Source organism: Anoplolepis gracilipes, chromosome 17, assembly GCF_047496725.1.
Source record: "Anoplolepis gracilipes chromosome 17, ASM4749672v1, whole genome shotgun sequence".
NCBI lineage: Eukaryota > Metazoa > Arthropoda > Insecta > Hymenoptera > Formicidae > Anoplolepis > Anoplolepis gracilipes.
The window spans coordinates 5,889,625-5,912,269 of NC_132986.1; the positions used below are offsets into that span (position 1 = coordinate 5,889,625).

Below are 22,645 nucleotides of genomic sequence, written 5' to 3' on the forward strand. Positions count from 1 at the left end.
ATTTGCTTCTCTCTATGTGTAGACATTAAGTACCAATATCATTTCAGATTATCTCTTACAGATGCTGTATGAAAGAAATAGCCCGCAAAATTCTGTCCCTCTGTATATTGGAAATGAAGACATAAAATAAAACATTTTATTAATACTGATAAAGTACTTGTAAAATTGTGGCAAAGTTAGATAGCAATTGAAACTTACAATATATTTTTAATTATTTTTTTTTCTTTAGATTACAAACTGTAAAATATTCTCAAATTAACATTTTCTAAGACTACATATATAAATCCACTTAAGAATATATATTGCGAGTCGTTTAAAATTATTAGCAAAAAAAGGAAAAAATATATTTATATTTGCATGTGCTAATCGTTGTTTCATCAATATTGTCAAGCGATATTTCCCCACCCCCCCCCCCACCCCCCAAAAAAACAAGTGGAAAAACTTGATAAAGGCGCGCCATCAGCAATACGATACTTTGCTTTCCCGGCCGTGTGTTTATAGTTACCTGCGTTCCTATCCGTTCGCGACCGCCTGGTCTCTATTCTGGCTACGATGGTATATGGGTTAGGGCCAACTCTGCCAAGACCGCCCCGCACCCACGCGCGTCCGCGCCGATTCTCTTTTCGCGCATATATATATATATATATATATATATATATATATATATATATATACGACGAACAGACCTCACGTATACGAGCGAGCGAAACCGCTCGGCTTTCTTGCATTTCGTGAGTTCCATTGTAATGTTGCATGTAACGCGAAACAAAGTTGTTCACGCATCTTCCGGATCTAGCTAATCTAAAACTTTGACATGGTCGCTAATGCAACGGATGACATTGAGCCGACCGTTGGTTGGTGACTCGCGTCTCGAGCCAGATTCGCAAGATGTGCAGCGGAAATGGTCTCCGAATTAGTCACGTCGCGTCACCTCGCAGCATTTTTGTCTCGTCAATCTTTGTGACAGCATCTCATCTATTAATTTTAGCTAATGACTGGGGATGATACGTGATACTTATTATCAGTTATTAAAATATCGTATACATACAGATTTAATTTATTAGTTTAATATTGTAAAAGATTATAAAATTGAAAAAAAAGAAAAAGGAAAAATTAAAAAATTGAAAACAAAAAAATTGATCAAATTGCCACTGAAAAGAAATTGATAGTACTATAGATAGATCAAAGATATTATATAAATAGAAAAGTAATATATTATATATTAGAAATCTTAGCTATCCTATATTAGGATCTTCATGTTTACGTAAAAATTACGTAAAAAAGAAGTAAGATTAGAGATGAACATCATGAAAAGTTAAATTTCGAAACAATCTATCTTGTTTCGTAAAGATGTGCATAATTGTAACTTGAGGTGTATAATAAAAATACTTACAATTAGATTTATAGATTTTTCTGACGTATTTCTCTGATCTATGGTTACCGTAAATATATTCATAGATCGATATCGAGTTACAGACAAAACTTCCCAACTTTTAAAATAAAATAAGTTTCATTTTTAGAAGTTATCATATAAAATACGAAAGTTTCATGATAGAATAAATGATAGAAACAAAAAAATAATATTAAGTATAATATTAGTAAGAGGTTGACAATCGAAAAGCATAATTAAATATAAAAAATTGAAAATGTTAAGCATTTTTTTAGATTTTAATTCGTTTTCTGAAAATTAAAGTTCACATGTGTAAAATTTATTTTGCAGAATTTCCTGAGCTAGATGGAAACGCATCTAATCCGGAGTTAAAAGGGGTCTGCCGTCGATCGGTATCGCGAGACTCAACGCCGCGAGCACGATGTGGGTGTGACCTGGTTTGCGAGAGTTTCACTTTCCTGTAACATCGTTGCACGGAGGAGGTAAGGAGGATTCGACCCCAGAATTACGTCATGCATTGTTATGCCGGCCGTAACGACTCGTAGTCGTACGTGAGGAACTCTGCGAGAATGAAAATTAATGAACGAGAGAGAAAACAGAGAGAGAGAGAGAGAGAGAGAGAGAAAGAGAGAGATTCGGATCCCGCGCGAATCGATTGTCGCCAATGGACTCTGGCGATCTCTTATACATCATATTGTTGCGTACATTCCACGATCAGTGTTGTTCAAACAATGTCAATTATAGCTTGAAATATTCAGTCTTGGACAATCTAGAAATCTTAAGAATTCGATATTTGGATATATTAAAATAAAATTTTTAATTAATTGAAGAAAATGCATCACAGTTGAACTTTAATAATTCTTTGATATAGATTGAACTTGTTCTCTTATAATCAAATTACAAAAATTATTTTATGTATGTGTAATTTATAAAGAAAATATAAATTTAGAATAAAAAATTATTATTTTATCTCTCGAAATATGCAAAAAAAAATAAAATATAAAAATTAAAAACTAGCAAGATATTATATATTTATATAAATTCACGCTTATATTTTTATTACAGCATACTTATTTCAGACACAATATGAATCTTTTTTGACGAGATTAAAAAAAGTTTTTTCTACAATAATTTAATAATCTCATTAATCTGCCGTGTGAACATGATAAGACATCGTGTTGAACTCGGAACACGTAATGTGAGTGCACGTTCTGTGACTGTACATACACGTATATCCTCACGATCTTTGAGTGTCGGAGTAACAAGTACATAAAAGAGCGCTCTAGCGTGTGACCTATATTCCACGCCTGCATCGCTATATTAGACGCGTACGACGCATCAGGGACGCGCCTAAAAGCGCCTCTCTCTCTCTCTCTTTCTCTCTCTCTCTCTCTCTCTCTCTCTCTCTCTCTCTCTCTCTCTCTCTCTCTCTCTCTCTTTCTCTTTTTCTGTTTCACCTGCTGCCAATCAAATCCAAATTAGAAAAACAATAAATAAGTATATTCATAGCTTACTTGTATATTTAAACAAAGATTAGAAAGAAAAACGCGATCAAGTAAAAATAAATATTGATACGATACTAATTACATGAATTACGTGAATAACGAAATAAAAGAAGAGAATTTAAGATAGTTTATATAAATCTGTGAATGTAATAAGGAAATAAAAGAAGATTTAAGGTTACAATTTATATAAATTTATATGAATTTGAAAATTCATATTTCTGACTAGCTAATGTTTATTATTTTCCTGCAAAATTCACTTTGATGATTTAAGACGCCGCGTTTTCCCTTGCATCGGTCTTAGAAGTAAATAATCAAGCGAGGGGCAAAAACTTCGTCAAAATAAAAGTGCACACACATGCATATTTGGTACCGCATAACATTTCGAGGACGAGAGTGATTAATTCGTAACAAGTACATATTTATATAATAAGTTATGTGTAAGCATGAATAATGACACGTTTACTTCCTACGGAAGAGAAATAGATTGTTCGATCAAGCACTTATGAATTCGGACGTGCAGCCGGTTCTCGTACCACATGAACCGACAGGCGTATATACATACGCGCGCGTGACAGCACGCATGCACGCACGATGCGCGTTTACGCGAGGAAGTCGGAGGATTTATTTTCGTCGCGGCCGCGTCCAAACGCATCACCCACTCGTTCTCGGCGAACTACCGCAGTCACTCTAAAGGCCACACACCGGTATCTTTATACGGTCGTTTACTTTCCAGGACAACGGTAAAACGGGATACGCTGCCTAAAAATCAATGAAAACCACTTCCGTGTTGGCATCTCATGCCCTCCACACGCAATGCGTTATAATCTGATCGTAGGACACACATCTCTGAATCGAAACAATTAAAGCTAATTTTTTTTAACTGCAACGTATTTTTTTACATCTTGTATTTTTATCTTGTAGTGTTATACGTGCTTAAGGAAAAACCGTCAAAAAGTTCTATTTATGAGAATTATAAAATTATAAATGTATGAAAAATATATAAATCTTTGTACAAATATTTATATAAATTATACTTTTCATGAAATTTTAATAATCCTAAAATGTTATCATTGCGCAATGTATTTTATCTATGTTATAACACAATTTTTGATACACATATTTAATTCGTGCGGACTCCCATTAGATCAATGGATTGAAAGTATGCGAAAAAATTCTTAATTAAACTTAATTAAGAAGGTACAATTATAATTGACTGCTACGGAACTTGGATAATCAGTATGGAAACATTCAAAAGATATGCATATCGTTTGCGGCATAAAAGGGTTAACGAGAGTGTTCTCATGAGTGGATTATGCCATTCGCTTAGTTAACGCCGCATAAATCTAACAAATGACTAGTATGGCACTCTGTGAATTAATGAGGGTACAAGTATTCGTCCTATCATCACTATAAAACTTCGATTCGCATACATGGGAAACGCGTAAAACAGGGAATTAAAAGGATTCAATGCAAAGTACGACAAAATTTATATGTTAAAACGTATTTCAATTTATGTATGTAACGAGATTTATAAATCTATCGCAGTCTTGCTCTGAATTTTTTGTACATGAAAAAGAAATAAGAAGGGGATAGAGAGAAAGAGAGAAAGAGAGAGAGAGAGAGAGAGAGAGAGAGAGAGAGAGAGAGAGAGAGAGACACTGTGTGTTTATTGTTAGAATTTTTTAAAAAATCTCAAAAGTATTAATCGAATAAATACATGTTTATTCTAATATACTATGCATTGACTGCATTTTTAAGAAGCATTATACATATCGAGCAATCGGTTCGATTTGCGAGAATATTTTGGCAAGACAGCATGATATTAATAACCGGCCGAGAAAGAAACCCAACGATTCCATATGGTCAACCTAAATTCTACAAAAGATGTGGGTATAACTAAAAGATAAATGACACAAAAGCGGCGGAGACATTAAACGCGATTAAAATAATTATGTGTGTGTGATTCGTGATACTCTAGAAAATATTTGAATACACATGTCAGATTAAAAAAAAAAATTTAATTATGGAATTTATGGAAGCTTTTTACCTCTATCTTTATATAGACTTTAATTATGTATACAGTTATTAATGTATATATTAACATTATTTTGTAACATTTCACGGATATTACAAATAGACACGCAATACATAATCCAAATTCAATATTTAATTCAATTTCAATTGTCAATTGTATCTTATCGATCACTCAAAAATGGATTCTAAATGCAGTTTTCTCTTGCAGAAATCTATGAAACTGTAGATACTTATTTAGAGTTATAATAACATTGTCCGCATAAATTGTTTGGCATAAATAACGCGAATCGCTTTGTTTTACGATCAGGAAATCGTTTGATTTGATCGAGATACTCAAAAACGCGCTAGATAAACCTTCCCGGACTCAACTGTCGACAACGCGCAGTCGATGTCCTCTCTCCGTCGAAAGACCGCGATCTCTTAGCTTCTCTCATTAAATCACAAATGAATGACATTAGCGGTGCTATAATATCGTGCCGCTATTACCGTGACGGGTATTACGTGTCACGAGGTGCGCGCGCGTGTGTTCTTTCTCGTTCTTCTGTCTTTCTTGTTATCTAGCTTTCTCACTCTATCTATTTTCCTCCCTCTTGCTTCCTCTTTAGCCTCGCCACTCTCTTTTTCCATCTCCCTCCTTCCTCCTTCTCCTCCTCTCTGGAAACGCTCTTACTGTTGCATGCAAGGAATCAGGTCACTGCGCTGCAAGAAAGCAAAAGCCGCGGCTAAGCGAGAGAGCGCGGATTAGTATTATCGAATATACCTATATCCTCCGGAAAGGGACGATGACTAAGGCGTTGTGTTTCGACAGAACTTTCGCGCACGCACACGCGCCGCGTCGAGTCGCGAGTCGCGTTACACTCGGCATCTCATGCGTGAAAACTTTATCAGTCATCACACCGTACGCGCGCGCGTGAAATATGGATTTGTAATTATCTATTTTCATTTCCCTTTCGTCGATCAAGCGCTTCGGAAATGTATAGGCACTCAGAAAAAACTAAATATAATTTGTATCAAAAGAAAAATCATTTCATTTGTCAATTATAGACCAAATTGATTTTTATGTCATTTATTATTTTTATCATGACTTGATTAAATTATACGTTATGTGTTATTCTACACGTCAATTATCAATTTTATCATATTTTGTCCAAAGGAAGTTAATAATTGATTAAATTTTTAATTGTGAATATTAAACACTAGAAGCTGACTGAAATCGCGCGATCAGCTGATCGCCGCTCTGCATATAGGAAGCGAGAGAGCAAAGAGAAGGGTTGTTCGCGCAGGTCATGGTTCAATTATTGTATGACGCCTTACTCATATATGGTGTTATATCTGCATACACACGGTCATCCCAAATGCTAATGGCATTCTTTGCGAACCTTTCTCTCGCACTGTATATTCCGCGTTACTCTGCACGCGCTTTTCTTATATAGGTTTCGCAATATGCTGGAGCCGGCATCCATTTGTCATTCAAGCGTCTCAACGATTACAACGATATCTTGTAACATCGCTGCAATTAGCAACCGTTTGATTGCGGAATAATCTAAATATATAGGCTATTTCGAACATGCGAGAAATACTTTTTTATTAAAAAGAATTAATTTCATAGACACAGCCACAGAATTTACGACGATACGTCGGTTTAACTAGAAAGTGAAAACAGATGTTTGTGTATAACGTTAATTGACATGCAAAAGCTAGAATATTGCTTTCATAATTAACCCTTACATTTTAATCGACAACTGTATAAATGGTCGAAAGATTTCCATCTTTCCGAGTACAGACAATTAATTAAAGCATCCATCCATCTTGAGCGCATGGTAAACGAGTTTATGTTTATTTCTGATATTCAATTCATATATTTGAAAAAAATTTTTATAAATATATATATATATGTATGTATAATAAATAATATATAACTAAGAAAGGCATTTTAGTAGAAATAAAAAATAAATAAAAACACGTAATAAGTTTGAGCGAGTGTTTATTTGCACATCGATCATACGGATCCTTTTGTTGATCGGAAAATGCGACCTTTTGGCCTTTTATAAAGACTTTCACCGGTTGGCTACCTTATCTTCAACTAACACGTCATTAGTTGTAAAACTAATCATTATCTCACGCGTATCTGACGAGACGCGGACGTATGCACGCGCGCAAAACGCGATATAAATTACAGGTGACTGTGTCAAGAAGAAGAAGAACCAATGTATTTTCGCTTCGGGATACTGCGAAATCATAAGATGGGGTCAGTAAAAGTAGGGCCGCTAAGACGGGTCGCGGTTCAATGTCGTTTAGTTATGCGCGTCGTAAATGCATTATTCGCGACGATATCGAAGTGTGCGTAACACACTTCGCTAAGTTAGAAAAAGAGACACATTACATTTCATTATTTCTTATTAAATGCCTTATTTAACGAATTGTAACGAATTAATCGTTTGATTCGAAAGAAATGTACATCGAATTTACGACGATTTTAAAAATAAATAAATTGTTCGCATTAAAACATAGAAAAGTTGTATAAAATTATTAAAAACTTGGAAATTTTTTTTAATTATTCGCAATAATTCGTATCTTTAATTGCCACACATATATATATGCCGAGAGAAAGCAAAATCTATAATTCTGTGGAAATTAAAATTTAAATGTTATAAAACGCAAAACACCGTGAAATATTAAGCGCTGAAAGAGCGCAATCAATTTAATTAACCAGAAGAATGTCTGTAGCTATATCGTTCGACGAAATTAATCGATTTATCGCATAATTATTATGAATGCGATTAACTGATTGAATAGATAATTCCGAAATATCAAACAATTGCGCTAGAATATGTGCAATATAAAATAAGGTTTCAATGTCCAGTATTAATGATGATATTGGTGTGATGCCGGACGTATACGTGAATATATACGGCTCAATCACCGCCGCGCGAACGCTTTAATTAGAGAATTAAAGCAATTGTACCGTGACGGCCTGCCGCGTTCTTACTTTCGCGAAGTCACGACTCGCGTAATCAACTCACTATCACTGCTGACGCTGTTTTAATTAAACGCTATACAGCACATTTTGGGGTGCTCGAGCTCCTCATCCTTTCACCTTTCCTTGCTCGTTATTATTATGTTTTACATTATGTTTCGAAAAATGTGAAATTCGTCACGCATATCAAATTTTATTTCTTTTCTTTTAAGACACTTTAGACAAGTGAGAAAATATTCGAATATATCATATTATATAAATCATTTTTTTTAATATACGAGCAAACATTTTATATTCTGTATACGCATATTTCTTTTTTCTATTTCAATTTCTAGATATTTCTTCCGGTAAAGATTTATAGATAAAGCAGAAATTTTTGAAAATTTTTACTTGTTCTATATGTGTAGAAATACCTATGTATCAAATATGATTTGACGACAAATATGTCAATATTTGTCATATTTGTCATACAGACTATATCATGTTTAAGTTAGTTATATATGTTGTCATATGCATTAGAGAGTACTACTACTTTACTTTAATAATAAAAGATAAGTCGCATTTACTGTGTCGCATTGGTTTGTGAAAATAAACACTATGAAGCACAATGATAATAACTTATGCTTTTCTCAAAATGAATTGCGATTTTCTTAAGTGACTTAAGATCACATTTTTTTAAATCATTTTTTAAAATTATTATTATCAAATTTTGCGCGTGATAATATATATGTTGCAAGTTTCTTCTTTTTATATATTTATAAGTAGTCTTTCACGAAAAACTTTAAGGGACAATAGAAAAGAATACCAAATATTTTGCTTTCACGTTAAATTTCAATTATAAATTCGACTATAAAAAAGAGAAGCTTAATTGGTCAAGTCGACAGTTTTCTTGAGCTTACATAAATTTTTTTTCCAATCATAAAAAATGTTGTAGCAACCATAATTTTTTCCATGTATATATAATGAAAATGTAAATTAATATATTAATATCTTAGAAGATATTTACCTTTGTGAAAAATAAAAAGAAATATAAAGATATATAAATAAAATAAATAAATGTATAGCATATGTTAACGACTTAAAAAACAGTTACATAAAAGTAAGCATAAATTTTCTCAATTTTACCGACTGTATTCTGCGAACGAATGTGAAATATATTTTAATAGAATCGCTAAGTGTCTCGAGAACGGTAGAAACTCATTCCTTCCTGAATTCCTCGTGCGAGGACGAAAGAGTCTCATCCTTGGGGCTTTCTAGATCTTCCATGAGCGTTAACGTCAAGTCACGATGATGGCACGAAGTCCGCTTGCTGCTTTGTTCCCATACATCGTTTCATGAGCCTATAGAATAGTCGTGTCACTTTTTTTCCTTAACCCTGCTACTCATCAGCAAATAGCAATCGTTCCATGCTCTCTTTCTTACACTTAGCTTATATCTGACAATCCGTAAATTATCTATGTGGTGAGGACGCTAACTTGCTTTGTTCCTCTACTTATACGATTTTAATTTATCGAAATTACATATGGATAAATAGAAACAATATTGATCGAAGAAATATATATCGATAAAAAATTTTAAAAATTCAGGTAACTGTTTGGAATTTTTATTCTATTTTTCACGAGAAAATAGAATTGTTGAATATAATTTATACAAACTAATATATATATATATATACAAATATATATATATATATATATATATATATATATATATATATATATATATACACACATATATATATATCAAAACGATTCCTCTTTATTGTTAACATTTGTTGACTTATATTCTGATATCAATCGTGATTGAAATATCGCAGGAATAAATACCAGAGATAGAGTATGATAACAATTTTACGCAACTGGATCAAGATATTTATTTTCGCAATTAATGATCGATGTTTCCTAACACAATTTGACATTAGTATTTCAAGTTCAGTAAACTGCGCTCGCGTATCTACCGATTTTTATCGATGCAAAAGCAAAAACCTTTCTTATATCTACTATTTAATGTAACATTTACTTCGTAATATTTTGAAGTATCAATATTAAAATTCTCAAGATACTCTCTAAACATTTTAACTGCTACCTAGAAATTCAAATCTATGTTTTTACGTTTTGAATATTTATCAGATGTAAAATCTATGGGAATACAGTTGAAATAAGAAAATACCATTATGGTGCTTCTAATAACTAGACTCGATTATATGAAAATGAATATAATAATATTTGCAATGGGAATTTTTGCTTATACAAATAAAAGCAGTCTAAAACGTAGATTTGTGAATGTTTAAAATATTAATAGTTGAAATTGATGTAAAAAATATATACGTAAGACTTGTCTAAAGTCGTATTAGATAGCGGTGGCTTAATCTTCACGTTCGCACCAGAGTCTCTAAGCGTCAATAAACGATTTGCAGTGAATAATTATAGATTCGCACAGATTGAGTCGCGCGGAAGTGGAGAAGGAAAGAAGCGAAGGGGTCGGTCTGTCATTATCCGTTGCCGAGATTTGCGAATTGAATAGCAGTGACGTTAATCGCCCTCTTGCTCGCGCGATCGCGAGTTCCACGCGCAATTATTTATAATCAAACGGATAGGTCGGGTTACGATAGTAACAGTGATACGCGAATCTACAATTGACTCGCGATAATGACGGACGAACGGCAGCGCCGACGACGACGACGACGACGATGACGACGGCGCGATCATAATAATTATTGCATAATGAATGTCGGAGGAGTTCTATCCGCTGGAGTTCTAGACGCGGTAGCCGGCCACTTTCCTTTTTCAGTGGCCTGGATCATCCTGTCTTCCTCTCTCGGAGCCACAGAAACGGTGTGGCTTCGTTACTTTTTACTCTCAGTTTCACTGATTTGTATACTCAACAACGTAGGAACTTCGCGATTGTATCTATGAGCATAGCTACTAAATTTAATTACGTATAATCACTCGAATAAAATAAGAGATTAAAATTAATGCTATTCTTAAATTAACATCTATATATTTTAAAAAACAAAATATTAATAATTTATATGCTCAAAACTATCATATTTTTTACAATAATAAAAAATTGTTTTTATATTTTAAATAATATAATTTATATGAATTTTAACTTCTTTTGTCTAGTTGTTAATCATTTCCAGATATAATATTGGAAAATACAAAATTTGTGCACATATTAATTATCATATCTATTTTTCTGATTATATTAATTATAAAGTTACAAATTAGAACATCTTGTGTTAAAGCTTGGAATCTTGCTTATATATTTTTATTGCACTGACATAAAGTTGTTGCAGAAAAATAAAAAATTATAACAGTAGGAATTTGAATAGAGACGAAAGCGACTTTCGGATTACAAGAAAAAAAAAACATCGGCATTCCGGTTACACGTGTACATACGAGTTTCATGTATGCGTTGGAACCAGTACTAAGGGATCAAGGTTCAAGCGACGTCGTATATCTAGTTCGCGCTACTCATTCACGTGTATGTATATCTAAGCGTAGGTATTCCGTATGTATATCTAAGCGAGTACGCGCTACGCACACGCATACGTCCGCCTTCAACGCCGGTAAGGTCTCGGGAGAATGCTAATGCATACTTCGTAGCAGTCGCTTGTAGCAATAGCGACTCTCCAATGAGAACTTCCGGTCGCGTGTAGGTTTAATGAAAAATCATACCGACGAACAACGAAGTTTTCTTTCGTAGAAAATATTTTATTGTTAGTATCTCAGTAATAATCTAATTGTAAGATAATTATATATTTTTATATATAATTTTATATATATATATATATATATATATATATATATATATATATATACATATATTTTAAGATTTGAAACTTTAATGATCGATTCGCAAATGATAAAATCTTTTTTTGGTATTATGCAGAAAATCTTATCGTTGTTGTAAATCAATACGTAAGATATATATTTTTGAAAAATATATATCTTATTTACGTAAAAATAATTTTTTATAATTGACTTATTTAGATATTCATTCGTAAGTTTTTTTTTCTAAATATAGGTATGTCAAATATATACGATGCAAAATAATTAAAGGAGGAAAAGATCGAAGTTATACAGGGAGTGTCACACAAAATCGTGTCTGCATTACATCATACTAAATATTATTCTGTATCGCATCGGCAGGAAAGGAAAAGGCATAACGTTACACAATGTAACCATCAAGCTTAAAGAAAGAGCCACCGACACATGTGCCAATAATATCAGGTGTTTTGTCGCTTTTATCATGCATGAACAGTAATAGGTATGTAACTATATATAGTGTTTTGTAAATCGGGCGAAAGATGAAGTTACGGCACATTGCACCGGCGTGGCGAGAGTCACCTTAGGAAAACTCTTCTCGCTTATTTATGAGATTAAAGTTATCTATTTACCGCAGACACTAGATTCTGATCGATTCAATTTAGCAAATAAAAATTATATACATTTCATGATTTTTTCAACAGTTACGAAGTTAAAATAAAATCATTTTAAATGAGGAAATGTGAAATATTCAACAATTTTATATGGTTAAATAAGTATCGTGGATATTTTTTTAATTATAGAAAAGTCAAAACAATAATCCATCTTTAATGGATACATCTTTATTGCAATGATATAAACTTTCAGTATAGAGAACATATGAATATTTTAAATATATGTATTAAAAAGATGGTTCACTTTAATTAGCAGCAAAAGTGCATTAAAATCTTTAGATATACAATCAGAAATTGCTGGTATCAGCAGTTAAACGATGCATTAAAGCCACGAGCACAATTTAAAAACACAACCAGTAACCTTGGATCTGACTACGTTTCGCCCGGTTTTATTTAGGTTATTTGTATATCTTGTTTGATCAGCAAGCAGTTCTATCATAAAAGTATAACGAATAGAGGACATCAATCAAAGTTTTTGTTAAGAAGCGTTAATACGATCGCCAAAAATATTGTAATAAAAAATTTCGTATTGAATCATCATTATTTAGAGAATTGATTGAATTATTCTTGCTCCTTTCAAAATAAATTATTATCTATAACAATACAAAGTAGATTATGATCCGTATTTTGAGCTCACATTTATCTAAATATATACAAACACATGTATAAAAATTTAGAGGCCTATTTAACGATAAATCTGAGCTCAGAGTACGACTTATGTATCTAAAACTTTACTTATCTCTTCGAAATTACTTAAAGTCGACCGAGTAAATTAAAATTTGTTTAACATTCAATCTTAAATATAATTTGCGGAATTTAGACTTTGTTAAGGTAAAGACCACTCGAGTTTAAATATGGAGCTCTCGAGTCCTAGACAAGGGTAACATAAGTTTCTTTTAACTCGCGCGGCTCCACGATCGTTAACAGCGCGACGAGACGCGGAGGTTGCTCACGTTAGAGAGGCGAAGAATAGTTTCGGCTCATCCTTTCCCCGGGTCCCCGCAGTTCTCCGCGATGATTCGAAAAGTAGGTCAGCATTAGATACGAGGGAAGCGCAAAGCGTGTAGGAGAGCAGTACACGACACGCCGCGCTGCTTCGCGCGCGTGTTGTTAGGACAACCTTCGTAGCCATACCGACGCAGTTCTTTCCCTTCTGACGCACGGTGTTCGTTATCTCCCAGATAAGGGTCTGAGATGTCGGCTCAGATAATGTGTGCCTGATCACATTTAGGGCAATATTATCTCAACTTCCTGACTTTGCTTGCAAAATCTGACTTGACTACTCGCTCAAAAAAATATTTTGCTAATGCAGATAGATTTCTAGATGTCTCAATTAAAATTTATCGCTACTTTTTGTATCGGTTAGAATATTCTTTGTCACGTACAGAATTTATAGCAGCAATATTTAACAATACCTCTAGAAAATTTAGATCCCATTGCCAAATATTAATCACAAATATAATTGTCCTTGACAATAAGCCTTAAAGATAGGCATCAGAGAAAAATTTTCTGTCTAAATTACACTAATAGTACAGATATAAATTCTGTTTCTGTCATTTAAATCGATTAAGTGCAAAATATATGCAGTATCACAGTATCAGTTAATTTTTCACACCTAGAAAATTTTTGTTGAAGTTGCAAGATCATTTTTTTCAGTGCTATCTATGTATATATTCTCATACTTTCTTTTAAACGCATTAAAGAGAGAGAGAGAAAACGAAAGAGAGTATAATTATTGAAACTTGATAATTTTGCAGAGTCAAAGATAATAAAAGATAAAACTTGTATAAGATATTTGATTAAAGCTTTAAATATTGATTTCAATATTTTATATCAAAATTAAAATATATTATCAATTAATTTCAATTGTATTTGTATGTATATACAAATACACTTTTATGACAATGAGAAACTGTTTATATTACTTAAACAATATATACTTTTCTTTGTGTATATGTAAATGTAAAATTTCAAAATTTATTTTGGTTTACTGAAAATGTATTTTGCTTATTTAAAATGTAACCAAAATATTTCATCTTTTGGTAAAGGAGCGCCAAATATATTAATATATATCCATATACATATATATATATATATATACAAATATTCGATGAAAGTCTCAATAATATACTTTTTTCGGTAAATATAAAATTGTTATTAAATATAAAATGATTGTAGAGCGATGAAATCATTGCAACGATATGCGATGATATGACCTTCTTGATTGCTTTTTCTGTTACCGATCACAACTGCTATCTTACTTTCGCACTTTTGTTTGTTATTTTCTTTATATGCCGGCCTCTACATGCTGCAATTTACGTCCGTTGGAACATTTATTTGTGTCACGGAGCAGCAAATTGCTTGATGGCCTTCCGTCACCCTTACTCATATGCTTTTATTTCCAGTTAGATATATTGTTTTTATTCCTATTAAACTGCTTATGAATAATAACAGTACATACTTTGCATTTGTTTATTAATTATTGCAGCTGAAACATTGTTTAAACTCACAAAGTCGATACTTATAATTACATAGTTTAGTTAATTAAAATGATTAACAGATTGTCGTGTGTAAAATTAATTATTCAAAAATTATCTTTACATGTTATAAATTTTATATTGTGTATGATCGCAAACAGAAAAACTTTAATTATTTTTACATAAATCAAATTTTTAATCGATTTTTTATTTCATGTAGTAGAAAAATATTTAATGATCACTCTTTCGTATAGACTGATGTCCTAGATTAATTTTCACAGCGTACGATAATATCGTTCGAAACAATTTTCCAAGAATTCTGTCTGTACTGATGATACATTTGTAAAGGCATCAATGACTCTTCTCCGTAAATCAACGGGTCGACGTACGATTTTTCCTATCACGAATATATGGCATGAATTTTAATTACTGCGCAGTAACCGCCGGATTAGACTCGTTCGCATGAAAAAGAGAAACGACGAGCATCATTATAAAGATAAATAAGAAAGATATATCGACAGAGAAATAAAGATGATAAGGAACACATTCGCGTGCATTTCATATAAGTGATACGATCGCACATACATAGCAAATCAAATTACTTTTGGACTATGTACATCTCATTAACTTAATATAGCTTTATCTCAATTAAATAATTCAATCAATGTTTTACAAATTTAAATCTTCTATTAGGGGATATCGATCGATAGACGGTTCATAAATTTACAGACAACGTAAGATAACAACATGCACAGATAATGCCAAATATATCTTGTGGATGTTTGTAGTTCCGATTCTCGTTGTAGTTTTATACGCGATATTATATAACATTATATAACATTAAAGATAATATCCAATTAACTTTTATCAATGTAAAAATTTTAAATTTATTTTTTAATATTAACCCTTGTAGGTCAAACATTTTTTTGTTTTATTCCTGATCATATGGGTCACTTATCTTGTCGCAAATTTTAGCTGTTTCAAAGTGCTGGAAAAAAATTTACAAAAAATTTATATTCATCATATTGATATCTGTAGAAAATGATCGTGTACAACAAAAATTAAAAAGTAAATTTTGAACATTTTTTAATTGATTAAGGCTTTCAGGATATTCTACTGTTAAAATATTGATAGGGTTAAAATGACCCATATGCGATCTTTAACGGTTAAAAGTATATACTTTTCTCTCTTTAACATAGCACTTTGATTTTATATTTATGCACTTAAATTTTTTACAAAATATTGTTATATCGATATGGACAATCATTGACGTCATAATAATTATAGGTTGTTTTGCAAAAAAATCGATATCTAGATTTCAATCATATACTTTTCAAGCGCAATGCTGCAACTTTGTACTTCGTCCGCAGCTAATATACCATAGAGTCAATTTTCTCGCACGTACGATCACTTCTATTTAATGCATTGCTGCCAATTTGCAGCACGATATTGTCACGACCTCGGCAAACTTGCACACGTATCAAAAACGATAACCCAGAAATGCCTAAGAATTTATACAAGTCGTAAGTGTCTTGTCATACAGCATAATTGACTAAAATAAAAGTAAGAGTGTAGATGTATTTATTAATGTTTCTTTATAAGCAAAAAGATTTTTCATTTAATTTAAAAAATTCATATGAGTTTGAATTAAAAGTTACCACGCCTGGTAACTTATATTATATTTATAGTACTATAAATATATTCATAACCTGATATATAATATTTTAACAAAATTCCAATATTATTTATTATTTATTTTGTTTAAACCAAAAATTATTTAAATAGCAATTTTTCATTTACGTTAACGATGCATGTATATGCGCCTACATTTTCATTACATATATAATATTCTCGAAATCTTCTAAATATATATCTGTATAGAAAAAATCACGAATGTGAAAAACGTTGGAAGCAAAAATTAGATTTATTTCAGAATCATACAATGCAATACTACATAGATACCTATACATCTACTTGCTCGAATTTTCATCTGAGAAAAATATTTTTGAAGAAATTCATAAATCAGAATAATAATGCATTTCTTAAACAATGGATTTATATCAACAATAACTTGCTTAAACGCGAAAAGTGCAATATTTTTGAATGTATAATACATTCATAAATAAATAAATAACTTTCGGTGTACGACTTATTATTAATGCATTATTAATTATATTATTTATTTTAAGAAATGCATTATTATTGTGGTTTTCGAATTCTTTCATGCTTAAAAATTTTTTTCTCAGATGAAAATTTAAACAATTATATATACTGCATTGCATTGATCCAAAATAAATCCAACTTTTATTTGTAGCATTTTTCATATTCATGATTTTTTTCTATATAGATACATGTATAGAAAATTTCGAGAATATTTCAACAGCCGACAAAAAGTTATTTCCATCCAATCGAGAAATTTTCTTGTGCGACAGATATTTTATCGGGGAACGATAAAAGCGCCCATGTTTCTCCAAGCCTCGATATGCAAAGGCTTATCGCTAATAATTAAGACTCCGAACAACTCCTCTGAGCGCTTTCCGGCCTTTATTACTTGTGCTATTTGATATGTGATGCACGAACTACGCGAGATATCCGATAATTCTTCTCGTTCTTTAGAAGAGGATCATGATATCTCAATGTATAACATGTAGATCATAAATTCATCGTTCGTCGGACAAGGCGACATAAGTTGAAGTTCGGAAGGTCATCTAAGAAAATCTCGTTCTTGCTCTCGACTGTTAAAGTGATGTAACACATAAATATTCAGTAGTAAGATCACACACAATTACAGATATAAATAATTTTTTTATATAGTATATCAAATTTTTCCAACTTTTAATAGGATTTATCTTTGTTTAAAATTATAGATTAATAATGTAAAATATAGAAAATAATACCTATAGTCTTACCTATAAATTTAACATAAAAAAAATAAGTTTAACATAAAAAAATATATATTTCTGCATACAAATACAGTTGCAATTATATTATATAAAAATCACATAAGCAATCACTTTCAACAATGTTTGCTTAATCTGCTATGTCACGTTTATAAATAATATGTATGGATATGCATAATTTTTACAGCCCACTTTTAAAAGAAATAATAAACTTCAGAAATAATAAACATCCAAATATTTTGTAAAAATATCGTATGTTTGTTTTTCTTTAATAAACTTTGAGTTAAAGAGCATATAAAAATATTCAAGTAAGAAACATTATATTATGACAATGAACTTTAGAACTGAATATTGATCTCAATTTCTGATAAAACGCAGCTTGTGAAGACACTTGCATTGCTGCAGTTAATATTCGACAAAAATTCGAAAAAGTCAATTCTTAACCTCACAATCTACACAACATTCACACAACATATACAATTATCATTATCACTAAAGACTAATTATTAAGTTCACGAGCTCGAAATATGCGTCGCACACACGATACCATGATGGGTATATTGTATTAAAAAAAAAAAAGAAAAAAAAGGAAAAAATAACAAGGCAAAAATGTATATTGCTAGTTTTGCAATTTATAATCCCATGAATTAAATTATAATTAAATCGTTGAATTTGTCAAATATAATTAAGATACACTGATTTAAATATTCAATAGATAAACGGTGCGCATAGAAATGCAGTGGCTATTTAATTATATATTATTCTTTTTTGCTAGGAGTCAATGTAAAAAAAATTTCGCAATATATGTTATATGTTATAAAATAATAATTTATAAGGCTTTTAAATAAAACTAATAACGTCGAGGAGAAAGGCAATATGATCATATTGCTTTTCTTCTTAACGTTATTAATTATATTTTATAATATCTCTGCAAACAAGCGATTAATAAAGAAATATCGAAATATGGAAACTAATTAACTTTAAAGATTAATCTTTTGAAATTTGAGAATCAATTTTTTTTTTTCAAAAAGTAAGCATTTGAAACAACTGCTTATTTATAGATATATGTATGTATATCACAACTGCCCTTTTGATCCTTAATATCCTCTCTTCTATAAACATTATTAAAATGGGAACATAATAGAGAATAACTGCCGCGATACAAATAAGTTAACGCGACGATCAGGGACGGCGCCACGAGATCTTATTACACGAAGCGCAGCCACGCGATACTTGACGAGCGCGATTCCCGACGGATTCCCGAGGCGGTGAGTCGCAAGCAACGCGCCACACGCACACGCACATGCGTGCAACATGCGTACTTAACACACATAGCGGCTGGACCGTTATTCGCGCGTGCGGGACGCGCGCGGCCCGCAAGGTCACGCAATGTACATCGCGAACTGCATTACGTGTACGCACATAGCTAGCATTGCGAGCCGTTCACTCGCACTCTCTCTTTCTACCTTTCACTTGATTCCTCTGCCTCTGTTTTTCTCATTCCTCTACTCCCGTTTTGTTATTCTCTCGTTCTCCTTCAGATCTCTTTCTCGCTTTGACTTCTCTCGTATCGTCTTTCTTGCATCATACTGCGTTTCCGATGCTACTTCTTCTCTTGTGGCTTCTTGTCCTACTTCGTTTTATCGTTTTTGCTTTTCTTTTAATTCCGAAGATCTACCTGTTTACCTTCGGTCCTTCGGGAGAATGAATCTTCATCTTCCGGAGACTTGCAGTTTGTGCGTTTATGATGGTACATATAATAATGTTTCGCATTTCATCTCAATTGTCTTTTCGAATTATTGTATCATTTTGATTAGTGATTCAATTATTATTATTAATTTCCAAGATATTCTTTATTGTTAGTATATTATTTCTCTCTTTCTGTGATACTGTGATTTAAATAAATAAACTCAATACTACAAAGTGTGAAATGGATAAAAAATTTCACTGCTCTCTCGATAAAAATTTATTTATTTAAATGTATCCATATTATTCTGAATGTAGTTCATAGTTCTCTTTTTGCGAGTATAGTTTAATAATAACATTGTTAATATAAATATAAATATTATAAAGTTAATATTATAATATAATATTAATTAACAATGTTAATATTATTAACTGAAAAAATAATACTTTGTAATTCAAATATACTGTAAGATAAAAGATTTATGAACGCGAAGTGAATAAATATTATGAGAATGCAATGAAATTACAAATTTACTCAATTTTGTATTATTTTTTTAGATTTTTTAAATTTTAGATGAAAATGTTTGACACGTGGTAATGTTAGCATCTTATAAATGTTATTATAATTATAAAATATATTGCATGGTATATTAGCACGCGTTTAAAAGTTGGAATTGGAAATGAGGAATTGCCAGAACTTATGAATCTACGTAAATGTAGATTCGAGAACTAATTTGTAGCTTAATCATATGCGATGATATCTGCGATGCGCACGTGCGGTCTACGATACGGATGAAAGAAAATAATACTGGAAAGAAATTTACATATGACGCAGTGTGACATGACGTAATAGAGTATCCTTAAGGTACATTTATCTTAGAGGTTTTAACAGCTGTCACTGCTCGACCATATAATTATATCTAAAACTTTTTCTACTCAAGTGTCTAAAAGTCCTCGTGACTTAAAATTCACGCATGCAAATTGTGATGCTTCTTAAAACATATTTATAACTTATAGCATCAGGTAACAAAAAATTTTTCTTCTTTATTGAAATATCAAACACAACTACCTTTATATACTTTTTCTTATTCTCTATATCTTAAGAAATATTTATTGTCCATTCTCTTTTTCGACTTGAAAAAAAAAACTGTTTTTTAAAAATTATTTTACTATATTTCCGCATGTAGAATATGCTTGGAAGATTAAGAGAGAATATACGTTTCTGTGGAGGAGAGTGTTAAAGGACACAAAGTCAATCTTTGTAGTAAGTACACACGCCCGCGGAAGTACACGGTGTCACAATGCAGAAAGCTGATAGCATGTCCACGGGTGGTGTAGCGTCAGCTTGATAAAGAAAGGAACTGCATGTGCCGAAAGTGACTCATCGAATTATTAAGAGCTATAGGTGCAGCAAAGTCGTTGACCCGCGCGTCATTGATGACCGGACACAAACGTTGATCACCTGTCAGGTTTGTCGGACACATATCGATAACAATTTTTGCGATAATAACTCTCTGCCGCGTGATCTGCCGTACACGTATCGACTGACATTTATTAATGAAAATTCAGTAAAATAGTTACGATTAATAAAACAATTTAATTCTAATTAATTGTATTACCGATAGGATTTTTTTAAATGTGTAAATATTAATGGAATTTTTATACGTATGCAAATATACTTATTTATTTATACTAATTATAATACAGAAAATTATCTATTTTTTTCTTGGCCTCTATTTTTATTCTAACCTTGAATGATTTTGACCCTAACATAAATTCTGCAAGTTTCGAAAGAAGGAAGATCTGTTTGAAAAACTGACCTTCACATAACTGTGTGAAGTTATCAACAACTTTTTTGTTTCATTTAAGAAATTTTTTAATGATTACTTTAATAATAAAAAAATTAATCGAAAAATATATCATCGTGCATTTGCATGTTTCTAAAAAAGAATTTACGAAAAGAAAAGAAATTATTATAACAAAATTAATAAATTTATATATAACGTCTTTTTCAATTCATTTAGCTCACAAGTATTTTTGCGCGAAAGAAACGTTACAAATGCGATTGTGCCTGCTAATAATAGTCTATTGATATAATGAAGTTGCAAATATAAATGGTAATAAATAACTGTACTCATTTTCAACAAATGTCAGAGTAAATTTGAGATAATATATTTAAAAAAAAATGTATTAGCGTTACGATCAAGCCCGATAAAGCGTAAGGAATTTCGCATGAAAGAATTTCTCTTTACTTTTGATAACGCGTATTATCGGAACGGTAGCAAATCTTTTCGGCAAATAATCATCGTGTCTGAAAATCTGATGTGCACGAATTAATTATATAATGGAGACGATCCACGTACTAGCCCACATGTGTCTTTTCTATCATATCTATAATTCAGTCATCATCCTTAGTGATAATTATTTGATGATATTAATTTTTCACAGTTGCAACAAAGATATGTCAATGAAATTATTAAGATCAGAAGCGGATATTTAGCAGACCCAATCATCATACTATATATCAAATTGTGAAAAAATTTATTTAATTAGAAAAAAATATATTAAATGTTAGTTAAAATATTAAATATTATCTATTTAACAATTATAATAATAAGTAAAATATCTTTTGATAGTAGTAATATAAGAAAAATAAGTTTGAAATTAAATAAAAAACAAATTTTTGTTAATCGCATTTCAAAAAAATCTCAACTTTTGAAGAAAGCTCTTTATTTTTTCAATTACTTGTATACTTATATATCCATTATATATGTATATTTATAACTTGGAAATATTATGTCTTCATATTTAATTCATAAAAAAACTGCAATCATGAAATAAAATCTATCCTTGAAATTAAAATGGGAGATTTTGTAGAATAAATTTTGTAGAATAAAAGAAAATATTGTGTGAGTCACATATCGCACACATTTTAATACATAAAATACTATATTTAATGATATCAGTTTGTCCAATGTCTTATCATGACATATATCATGTTAAGATAAATAATTGGTTATGTATGTTCATGTTTGTATATGTATATATATATATAATAGTTAATCGAATAATTATCATACAATTATAAAGATATAATGTTTTAATATTTATATACTTTCAAATTGTTTTAATATTTGTCTTATCGATATTTTTAACATTTATTCGATTTCGATATGTCTTTTTATTGCATTTATATAATTAAATTGTGATACATTTCATGTAACTGTCGCAT

At 31.2% G+C, this 22,645-nt stretch overlaps 1 protein-coding gene and 1 long non-coding RNA gene across 5 annotated transcripts in view; one reads left to right on the top strand and one right to left on the bottom strand.

The window, feature by feature from the left end:
- The window catches only part of Lolal (longitudinals lacking protein-like), a 180,810-nt gene that overhangs the window by 15,663 nt on the left and 142,502 nt on the right, over nucleotides 1-22,645 (bottom strand). The window lies entirely within an intron of this gene.
- The window catches only part of LOC140675211 (uncharacterized), a 44,035-nt gene that overhangs the window by 10,885 nt on the left and 10,505 nt on the right, over nucleotides 1-22,645 (top strand). For both annotated transcript variants that reach the window (XR_012048346.1, XR_012048345.1), the window contains exon 2: nucleotides 1,721-1,872. This is a non-coding gene — a long non-coding RNA (uncharacterized lncRNA). The remainder of the gene's footprint in view (nucleotides 1-1,720; nucleotides 1,873-22,645) is intronic.